General features: G+C 45.0%; 1 pseudogene; it reads left to right on the top strand.

The window, feature by feature from the left end:
* The first annotated feature begins 539 nt into the window (after nt 1-539).
* On the top strand, nt 540-6723 carry LOC146342852 (vomeronasal type-2 receptor 26-like; annotated as a pseudogene).
* Nucleotides 6724-9974: the final 3251 nt, after the last annotated feature.

Raw genomic sequence — 9974 nt, 5'->3', positions numbered from 1 at the left:
CTCTGCCATCCCTACCCCTACTCAGGATGCCATTTGCATCCGCACCAGCCCGGCAGCGGCTGGAGGCCACGCTGTGGGTTGGCCTGGCCAGTAGCTCCGCAGCCTGGCCACAGCGCGGAGCCAGCCAGGCAGTTTTCCGGGGGGGAGGAACGGATCACCTCCCCCCACCTGCAGAACCCAGCAGAGCCAGGTAAGCAGGCTTTCGTACACTCCTACTGATTGGCTGCTGCTCTCCAGGGTTTCAGGCAGGATTTTTCCGAGTCCTACCTGGAGTTGCTGTGAATCAAACCTGGAACCTACTGCATGCAAAGTAAGTGCTCTACCACTGAGCTACGGCCCCTCCCAAACATGTTCATGTTTGTCATATGAAACTATGTAAACGATATCAGTAAGGAAAGATGAAATCTGTAATATTTTGTTATGTCCCATTCTCTTCTTCTCTTTCATTTCCCTTTGCTCCTTCTCCCCCCCTTTTTTTTCTTTTTAATTAGCTTCATCTGTTTCTTCAAGCCATTTCATTTAACAACTCAGGTGGAGAAATGGTGTCCTTTAATGACAGAAGGGAAATTAAAGGTGGATTTGACATCATTAATTTGGTCACTTTCCCAAATGCCTCCTTCCAGAGAGTGAAAGTTGGAAGGGTTGATCCCAATGCTCCTGACGGAAAAGAATTCATCATTCATAGAGACATGATTTTGTGGCACAGAGGGTTTAACCAGGTATGGCTCTGTAGGTATTCTTAGAAGACCCTCTCTTCTGCATGTGGGCCATTTGGTTGCATGGGATTTATAGAATTATGGAATCATAGAATAGGCTGAAGAAAGCCTTTTTGTTGTTTTTAACATCCCTTGCTAACCTCAGCTCATTCTCAGCTTTAGCCTTCCTGACACCATCCCTGCAATTCTGTGCTATCTGCCTGTACTCTTCCTTTGTTACTTGGCCTTCTTTCCACTTCCTATATGTGTCCTTTTTTGTTTTCAGGTCATCCCTAAGCTTTTTGTGAAGCCACACTGGCTTCTTCTGTTGTCTTTCACATTTGCTTCTTGTTGGAATTGTTTGTAATTGTGCCTTGAGAATTTCCTTTTTGAAAAGCTCCCACCCATCTTGGACTCCTTTTCTCATTAGCATGGCTTGCCATGGGACCTTACTGATCATTGTTCTGAGTTTATTAAAATCAGCTTTCCTAAAATCCAGGGTACGCGTCTGACTACACTCAGCTTTTGCTTCCCTTAGAACCAAGAACTCAAGTACAACATGGTCGCTTTCCCCCAGAGTTCCTGTAGCTGCTACTTTATCCACTAAGTCATCTCTGTTGATTAGGATCAAGTCAAGGATAGCCAATCCTCTAGTTCCTTCCTCTACTTTCTGTAGGAGGAAGTTATCCACCACACAAGACAGGAATGTCCTGGAGGGGGCATGTTTTGCAGAATTTGTCTCCCAACAAATATCGGGGAAATTGAAGTCCCCCATTACTACTACATCGTGCTTCCTTGAAACATTGGCTATTTGCTTTTCAAAAGTTTCATCCTCATCTTCTCCTTGATTGGGTGGCCAGTAGTAGACTCTGACCACCAGGTTCCTTTTATTCTTTGCTCCATTTATTTTGATCCAGATGCTCTCAATGGGGCTACCAAGCTCCTCCTCCTGTATTTCTGTGCAGAGATAAGTATTTTTCACATACAGTGCAACCCCACCTCCCTTTCTGATCCTCCTGTTCTTTTGGAATTGAATTTATCCTTCCATTACCGGAAGTACAAGCTGGGTTTAGAAGAGGCAGAGGAACTAGAGATCAAATCGCCAACATTCGCTGCATCATGGAGAAAGCAAGAGAATTCCTGAAAAATGTCTATTTCTGCTTCATTGACTACGCTAAAGCCTTTGATTGTGTGGATCACAACAAACTCTGGCAAATTCTGAAAGTGATGGGAGTACCAGACCACCTTACCTGTCTCCTGAGAAACCTGTACGAGGGTCAAGAAGCAACAGTAAGAACTAGACATGGAACAACCGATTGGTTCAAAATTGGGAAAGGAGTACGACAAGGCTGCATATTGTCACCCTGCTTATTTAACTTATATGCAGAGTACATCATGAGAAATGCCGGATTGGATGAATCAGAGGTCGGAATTAAGATTGCTGGGACAATTATCAACAACCTCCGATATGCAGACGATACCACCCTAATGGCAGAAAGCGAAGAGGATCTCAAGAGCCTCTTGTTGAGGGTGAAAGAGGAGAGTGCAAAAGCTGGTTTGAAACTCAACATTAAAAAAACGAAAATCATGGCATCTGGCCCCATCACTTCCTGGCATATAGAAGGGGAAGAAATGGAAGCAGTGACAGATTTTACTTTCTTGGGCTCCAAGATCACCGCAGACGGTGACTGTAGCCATGAAATTAAAAGACGCTTGCTCCTTGGGAGGAAAGCTATGGCCAACCTAGACAGCATAGTAAGAAGCAGAGACATCACCTTGCCGACAAAGGTCCGTCCAATCAAAGCTATGGTTTTCCCAGTAGTAATGTATGGCTGTGAGAGCTGGACTATAAGGAAGGCTGAGCGCCGAAGAATTGATGCTTCGAACTGTGGTGCTGGAGAAGACTCTTACGAGTCCCCTGGACTGCAAGGAGGTCAAATCAGTCAATCCTAAAGGAAATCAACCCTGAGTGCTCATTGGAAGGACAGATAATGAAGCTGAAGCTCCAATATTTTGGCCACCTAATGAGAAGAGAAAACTCCCTGGAAAAGACCCTGATGCTGGGAAAGACTGAAGGCAAAAGGAGAAGGGGACAGCAGAGGATAAGATGGCTAGATAGCATCACGGATGCAGTGAATATGAACTTGATCACGCTCCGGGAGAGAGTGCAGGACAGGAAGGCCTGGCGTGCTATGGTCCATGGGGTCACGAAGAGTCGGACACGACTGAACGACTGAACAACAACAACAAATATCCTTCCATTGCTGTATTCCTGTCATGAGAGTCATCCCACCAAGTCTCAGTTATACCTATCAAGTCATAATTTCCCTCCTGTATTAAGAGTTCAACTTTGTTCTGTTTATTTCCCATACTCTGGGCATTAGTAGACATCGAAGACCATGTGCATCATAGTCTGGCTTTCTTCCTACACGTGTCTGAAGACTATTATTGGGCACTACCAGAGCAGTTCTCTCTGTTGCAGTGCATCCGCATACGTCCATTGTTACCCCCAACATAACATCTCCCTTCCCCGTAGGATTCAGTTTAAAGCCCTCCTGATGAAGTTCTTCATGCTGTGGTCAAACACATTCTTCCCATCCTTTGTGAGGTGCAACCCGTCCCTTGCCAACAGCCCATCTTCCAGGAAGTATAGCCCGTGTATACTTCCTGGAAGTATATTTCCTTTGCTGCCTAAGACTATGAGGACACAATGATGATTTCTCAGGCTCTAAAATAAAATCTGTGCTGCAAGGACTCACGGGGCCCTGAGCAAGATGTCCCCTGACCCCCCACCCCCACTGCCCCACACAAACTTGCCTCCTTTTCTCACCACCACACCACACATGTAATGGGGCCAATCTTAATCCTGCAAAGAATCCAGAAGCAGAAGCCCTGGTAAAGGTGCTTGATAAAAGCCTGGTGTAGAGAAGCCCCCAGTACCAAAAAAGTATTTACAAGAGATCCAGAGGTTTTTAAGGTGTTTGGTGGAGGCTGCTGGGAAAATAAAGAAATATTGGTGGCAGTGGAAAGGTCATACAAAGGGAAGGGCAAACTGAAATGGGGCACTCTATTTAGTCTGGTCTCCCTTCCACATGGATCAGAGCATAGGTCTCCCAGATACAGTGGGTATGACTTGGGCATAGCTGGCCCAAATACAGTGGATATGACTAGGATTCTGCCCCATGGCACACCTGGGTTTTGTTTAAGGTTATACTGAAAATAGAAAATAGATTGTATCCCTGGACTGTAGGGATGTGCAAATCAGCAAAACCTGAGCTCACCAAAATTCTCAAAATTCTATCTCGAACCTCATTCTGACTCAAGTCCATACCAGACTGTGTGCTTTGTAGTTCTTCTTGTTGTATTTGGGATCAAAACCCAAACTTTTTTTTCCAAATATACACATTAGTTGTGCACATCTTTGGAATTAACACATCCTTTTCCCATTGATTAAAGTGTACTTCGGCATACTTCTCAAAAGGATACTTTTTTTTTCATGCCCATTTTAATTTATTTGATGATGGATTGATTAAAGCACATTTCTTTGCATTTTTCAAAAGTACACTTTTTCATGTACATTTTTCAAATGTACACATGGTGTCAAACTTTTTTTTTCTGGGTTTGTGAATCACATAGCAAGGTCAGAAATCCATAGACATTGAGTATAGATTGCATCTGAGTCCATATTCAGTCCTCAAGGTGCAAACTGGGAAATTCCTGATCAAAAGAAACAGAAATGAATTTCTCAAACACCCACTTCTTATATATCCCTAGGGATGTACGAAATTGCCCTTACCTGGCTCCGCCGGGTTCCTCTGAGGGGGGGAGGTGCTCCGTCCCTCCCCCCGGAATCCTGGCCGGCCAGCTCTGCTCCGCGGGGATTCCGGAACATCCGGCCGCTGGATAGCAGGGACAAAAATGGCGGCGGCCGTAGCCACTGCTGTTTGTGTCCCTGTAGTCAGCCGTGATAGGCTACGTAAATCTTTACGTAGCCTATCACGTCTGACATTAAAACAAAAAACGTGTGTATGCAAATGGCGGCTACGGCCGCTGCCATTTGCGTTCGTTATTTTGGGCTGTCTTAGTGTCCATAAATGTTTATGTAGAATAAGACGGCCCAAAATAAGGAACGCAAATGGCGGTGGCCGTAGCCGCCGTCATTTGCGTACGCGCGTTTTTGTTTTTGTTTTAAGTCAGATGTGATAGGCTACGTAAAGATTTACATAGCCTATCACGTTGTTTTTGTTTTTTAAACCTAGCCATGATAGGCTACGTAAATCTTTACGTAGCCTATCACGTATTTTTTTTTCCAACACTGGAAATGGCGGTGGCGGCAGCCGGTCAGAAGACCAGCCACCGCCGCCGTCGCCACCCGGAAGATCCACCCCAGGTAAGTCTCATCCTGGGGGGGATCCGTGGGGGGGGGGGTGGTGGCAGGCCATACCGCCACTGAATTCGGGGGGCCGAATGCACTGGCATTTGGCCTCACCGAGATGCGTGGCGGAATTCTCTGCCATCCCTATATATCCCATGACTTCCCTCCTGGCTGCAGGACCCTGGAATAGTGCCCCATAGTCCAACTGCAGGGGCAGGATTGCCTAGCATTTTCAACTACTAGATGCAATATTTAAGTCCCAAATATCTACATTCTCATTTTGGGAATAATGTTGCATTTCAGTGTCAAAATGTTACATTCACACAAACATTTCCTGTATGAGTGAAACATGATGAACATAACATATGTGCAGATTAACAAAATGTATGTCTTATTGTAATTGTTTTCATTTTATGGACAGGTGCTTCCCCTTTCTGTGTGCAGTGAATACTGTCAGCCTGGTCATCAGAAGAAAAGGAAGGAAGGGGAGAAGTTTTGCTGCTATGATTGTGTCCCATGCCCCAAAGGGAAGATTTCAAATGAGACAGGTTATGTAGCACTCCATCCCCCGCCGCCCAGTCATACCAGTTGAATTGACACTCTTGCGTCAGTTGACCATTTACAAGTGATAAATTGTTAGGATACAAATGCATGAGTTGCATACAGCAAATCCTGAACAATTGGTTTAGAACAGTCCATATCCTGACTTTGCACCATAATAGGGCCTCTTTCTTTTTTTTCTTTTTATTAGATATGGATGATTGTTTCTAGTGCCCCGAAGATCAATATCCAAGCCAAAACAATAGTTGGTGCATCCAGAAAATGGTACTATTTCTGTCTTATCAAGGACCTTTGGGAAGTTCTTTAGCCTCAATTGCTGTTTCATTTTCCCTGATCACAGCCTTGGTGTTAGCAACTTTTATTAAGCACAAAGACAGCCCCATTGTCAATGCCAACAACCGGGGTCTCACCTACACTCTCCTCATCTCTCTCCTGCTCTGCTTCCTCTCCTCTTTGCTGTTCCTTGGCCATCCTGGGAAAGTGACCTGTCTCATTCGACAACCAGCTTTTGGCATCATCTTTTCAGTGGCTATTTCTTGTGTCCTTGCAAAAACAACCATTGTTTCTCTAGCTTTCATAGCCACAAAGCCTGGATCTAGGATGAAGAAATGGCTGGGGAAAAGAGTGGCTTATTCCATTGTTGATTCTTGTTCCCTTAATCAAGCAAGCATTTGTATTGTGTGGCTGGCAACTTCTCCCCCATTTCCTGATTTAGACATGCACTCAGAAACGGAAGAAATCATTGTGCAATGTAATGAAGGGTCTGTTACCATGTTTTATTGTGTTCTGAGCTACATGGGGCTCTTAGCAATCACCAGCTTCATTGTGGCATTCTTTGCCCATAAGTTACCTGACAGTTTTAATGAAGCCAAGTTTATTACATTCAGCATGTTGGTTTTTTGCAGTGTGTGGGTCTCCTTTGTTCCAACCTACCTCAGCACAAGAGGGAAAGAAATGGTGGCTGTGGAGATCTTTTCCATCTTGTCCTCCAGTGCTGGGTTACTGGGTTGTATCTTTTCCCCTAGATGCTACATCATTATGCTAAGGCCTGAGTTGAACAGCAGGGAACAACTAATAAGGAGGAAGGATTGAGAATTTCCTAGACTTTTTTTGTAGTACTTTGTTGGAAGGGTAACCATTTTACGAGTAAAGTGGGTACTATAGAATGAAAGATAGATATTTACATAAAAATACCCTCATGTCTCCCCACAACTACTTTGAAGTCTTTTTTTCCAGCTTCTATAGATGGAAGGGGTTATCATAGGTACAAGACTTGTGTCAAAAAGTGATTCTACTTTCTTGATTCATGAGAAACTATTTCTTGAAGGCCTCAAGTATATCTGAATAAGTAGATAGTAGATAGAACATGGTAACAGATGTGAAAGTGAGACACATGGGAGGAATGCCATGGATCAGCCTGTGGCAGAAGGTATTCAAATTATGGTGGCTATAATTCATGTTTATGAGATCAACAAAAGGAATCCCACATTAAACTGGTACTACATATGAGACCTATCAACTCCAACATACTTGTAGTTGAACACGCCTGTCTCAAAACAGGTACAACATCACAGAAGAAGTGGTTGATGATATTGTTTCCACAATCTGGGTAATTCTACACTACTACATGTTGAGGAAATATTAATGCACTGACCCAAGCCAGCACAGTCAGTTGGAAGCAGTGTCTTAGGCATTAGCTAGCATACTTGGTCTCTCTACACTTTGGGAACAAATCATAGCTATAGAGAAGTTGATGAGGGATAAGTACACTGGAGTATGGAGCAAGGGTTCCATGGAAGCAGTCGTGGGTATTAAGGTGTGACTTGTAACTGACAGAAGAGACATAAGTAGACATGTGGTATAAAATGCCACCTTCGGGACATGTCATTGTGCGGGGAAAAGGCCTCAGCATAGGCCTTAACCAAAGTCCCCAGGATGGACAAGTACAGAGAATGTAACTGAGGAAAATAAGACACAGATAACTAAGTAAGAGGGTGGAATAAACATTCCTGAACTGAGATAAAAGAGACTCCAGCTCCTATCTCATGAGGACAATAGGCAGACAGAAACCCATTGCCTAATGAGATAAGGTACTGCCTTGCAGGAATTTTCAAATCATTGAGCCCCAGTTATGCTTAAGAGTGTATTCAGGGATAGAAAGAAGCACTCTGTACATGTGATAAATGCCTGATGTGTGTGTGATCAGCATCATCTCTGAAGTGATTGGATATAGATAACGTATGCAAGTTTTTATTGGCTAAGAACTCTTGCCCAGTATTTCTTACTACGTACTGTGTTTTCTGATCAAAGCCATGTGTAACGTGTTCCCAACTTGTAGTTCCTTTGTGAATTACCTGTGTACACGTTTTTGAATAAAGTGCGATTTCAGACACATGTTGTTGTTGTTCAGTCGTTCAGTCGTGTCCGACTCTTCGTGACCCCATGGACCACAGCACGCCAGGCCTTCCTGTCCTGCGCTCTCTCCTGGAGCGTGCTCAAGTTCATATTCATTGCATCCGTGATGCTATCTAGCCATCTCATCCTCTGCCGTTCCCTTCTCCTTTTGCCTTCAGTCTTTCCCAGCATCAGGGTCTTTTCCAAGGAGATTTCTCTTCACATTAGGTGGCCAAAATATTGGAGCTTCAGCTTCATTATCTGTCCTTCCAATGAGCACTCAGGGTTGATTTCCTTTAGGATGGACTGATTTGACCTCCTTGCAGTCCAGGGGACTCGTAAGAGTCTTCTCCAGCACCACAGTTCGAAAGCATCAATTCTTCGGCGCTCAGCCTTCCTTATAGTCCAGCTCTCACAGCCATACATTACTACTGGGAAAACCATAGCTTTGATTGGACGGACCTTTGTCGGCAAGGTGATGTCTCTGCTTCTTACTATGCTGTCTAGGTTGGCCATAGCTTTCCTCCCAAGGAGCAAGCGTCTTTTAATTTCATGGCTACAGTCACCGTCTGCGGTGATCTTGGAGCCCAAGAAAGTAAAATCTGTCACTGCTTCCATTTCTTCCCCTTCTATATGCCAGGAAGTGATGGGGCCAGATGCCATGATCTTCGTTTTTTTAATGTTGAGTTTCAAACCAGCTTTTGCACTCTCCTCTTTCACCCTCAACAAGAGGCTCTTGAGATCCTCTTCGCTTTCTGCCATTAGGGTGGTATCGTCTGCATATCGGAGGTTGTTGATAATTCTCCCGGCAATCTTAATTCCGACCTGTGATTCATCCAATCCGGCATTTCTCATGATGTACTCTGCATATAAGTTAAATAAGCAGGGTGACAATATGCAGCCTTGTCGTACTCCTTTCCCAATTTTGAACCAATCGGTTGTTCCATGTCTGGTTCTTACTGTTGCTTCTTGACCCTCGTACAGGTTTCTCAGGAGACAGGTAAGGTGGTCTGGTACTCCCATCACTTTAAGAATTTGCCACAGTTTGTTGTGATCCACACAATCAAAGGCTTTAGCATAGTCAATGAAGCAGAAATAGACGTTTTTCTGGAATTCTCTTGCTTTCTCCATGATGCAGCGAATGTTGGCGATTTGATCTCTAGTTCCTCTGCCTCTTCGAAACCCAGCTTGTACTTCCGGTAGTTCTCGGTTCACATACTGCTGAAGCCTAGCTTGTAGGATTTTGAGCATCACCTTGCTGGCATGTGAAATGAGCGCAATTGTGCGGTAGTTTGAACACTCTTTGGCATTGCCCTTCTTTGGAATTGGAATGTAAACTGACCTTTTCCAGTCTTGTGGCCACTGTTGAGTGTTCCAGATTTGTTGGCATATTGAATGCAGCACTTTAACAGCATCATCTTTTAGGATTTTAAATAGCTCAGCTGGGAGACTGTCATCTCCGCTAGCTTTGTTGTTACTAATGTTTCTCTGTTTCCCGCCTCCCAGCTGAGCAGAGCAGAGCAGAGCAAGCTGCTCCAGCTGGTCCAGGGACTACAGAAGCAGGCAAGCTCCCAGAGAGCGAGCGAACAGAGCGAGCAAACAGGGGGAGCAAACAGGAGTTGGCCAGGGGAGTTGCAGTGGTTGAAGAGACAAAGGAGACAAAGGAGACAGAGGCTAAGAGGTAAGTGGGTTGCAGGAAGCCCAGGGCGCTGCCCTTTATCCTTCTGACTGGCTGTGAGCTCACCAGGAGCTTCTGAGAGCTCCAACTGAATTGGAGGGGTGTGGCCTGAGTACTCCCAGCAGCTGACTGGGCGGGAAGCTTCAGTCTGTTTCCCGCCTCCCAGCTGAGCAGAGCAGAGCAGAGCAAGCTGCTCCAGCTGGTCCAGGGACTACAGAAGCAGGCAAGCTCCCAGAGAGCGAGCGAACAGGGGGAGCGAACAGGAGTTGGC

The sequence above is a fragment of the Heloderma suspectum genome, chromosome 6, assembly GCF_057233095.1.
Source record: "Heloderma suspectum isolate Gila_16-S chromosome 6, 16-S_ref, whole genome shotgun sequence".
NCBI classification, from domain to species: domain Eukaryota; kingdom Metazoa; phylum Chordata; class Lepidosauria; order Squamata; family Helodermatidae; genus Heloderma; species Heloderma suspectum.
The sequence above is the reverse complement of the archived record's forward strand: the minus strand, read 5'-3'. Positions and strand labels throughout refer to the sequence as shown.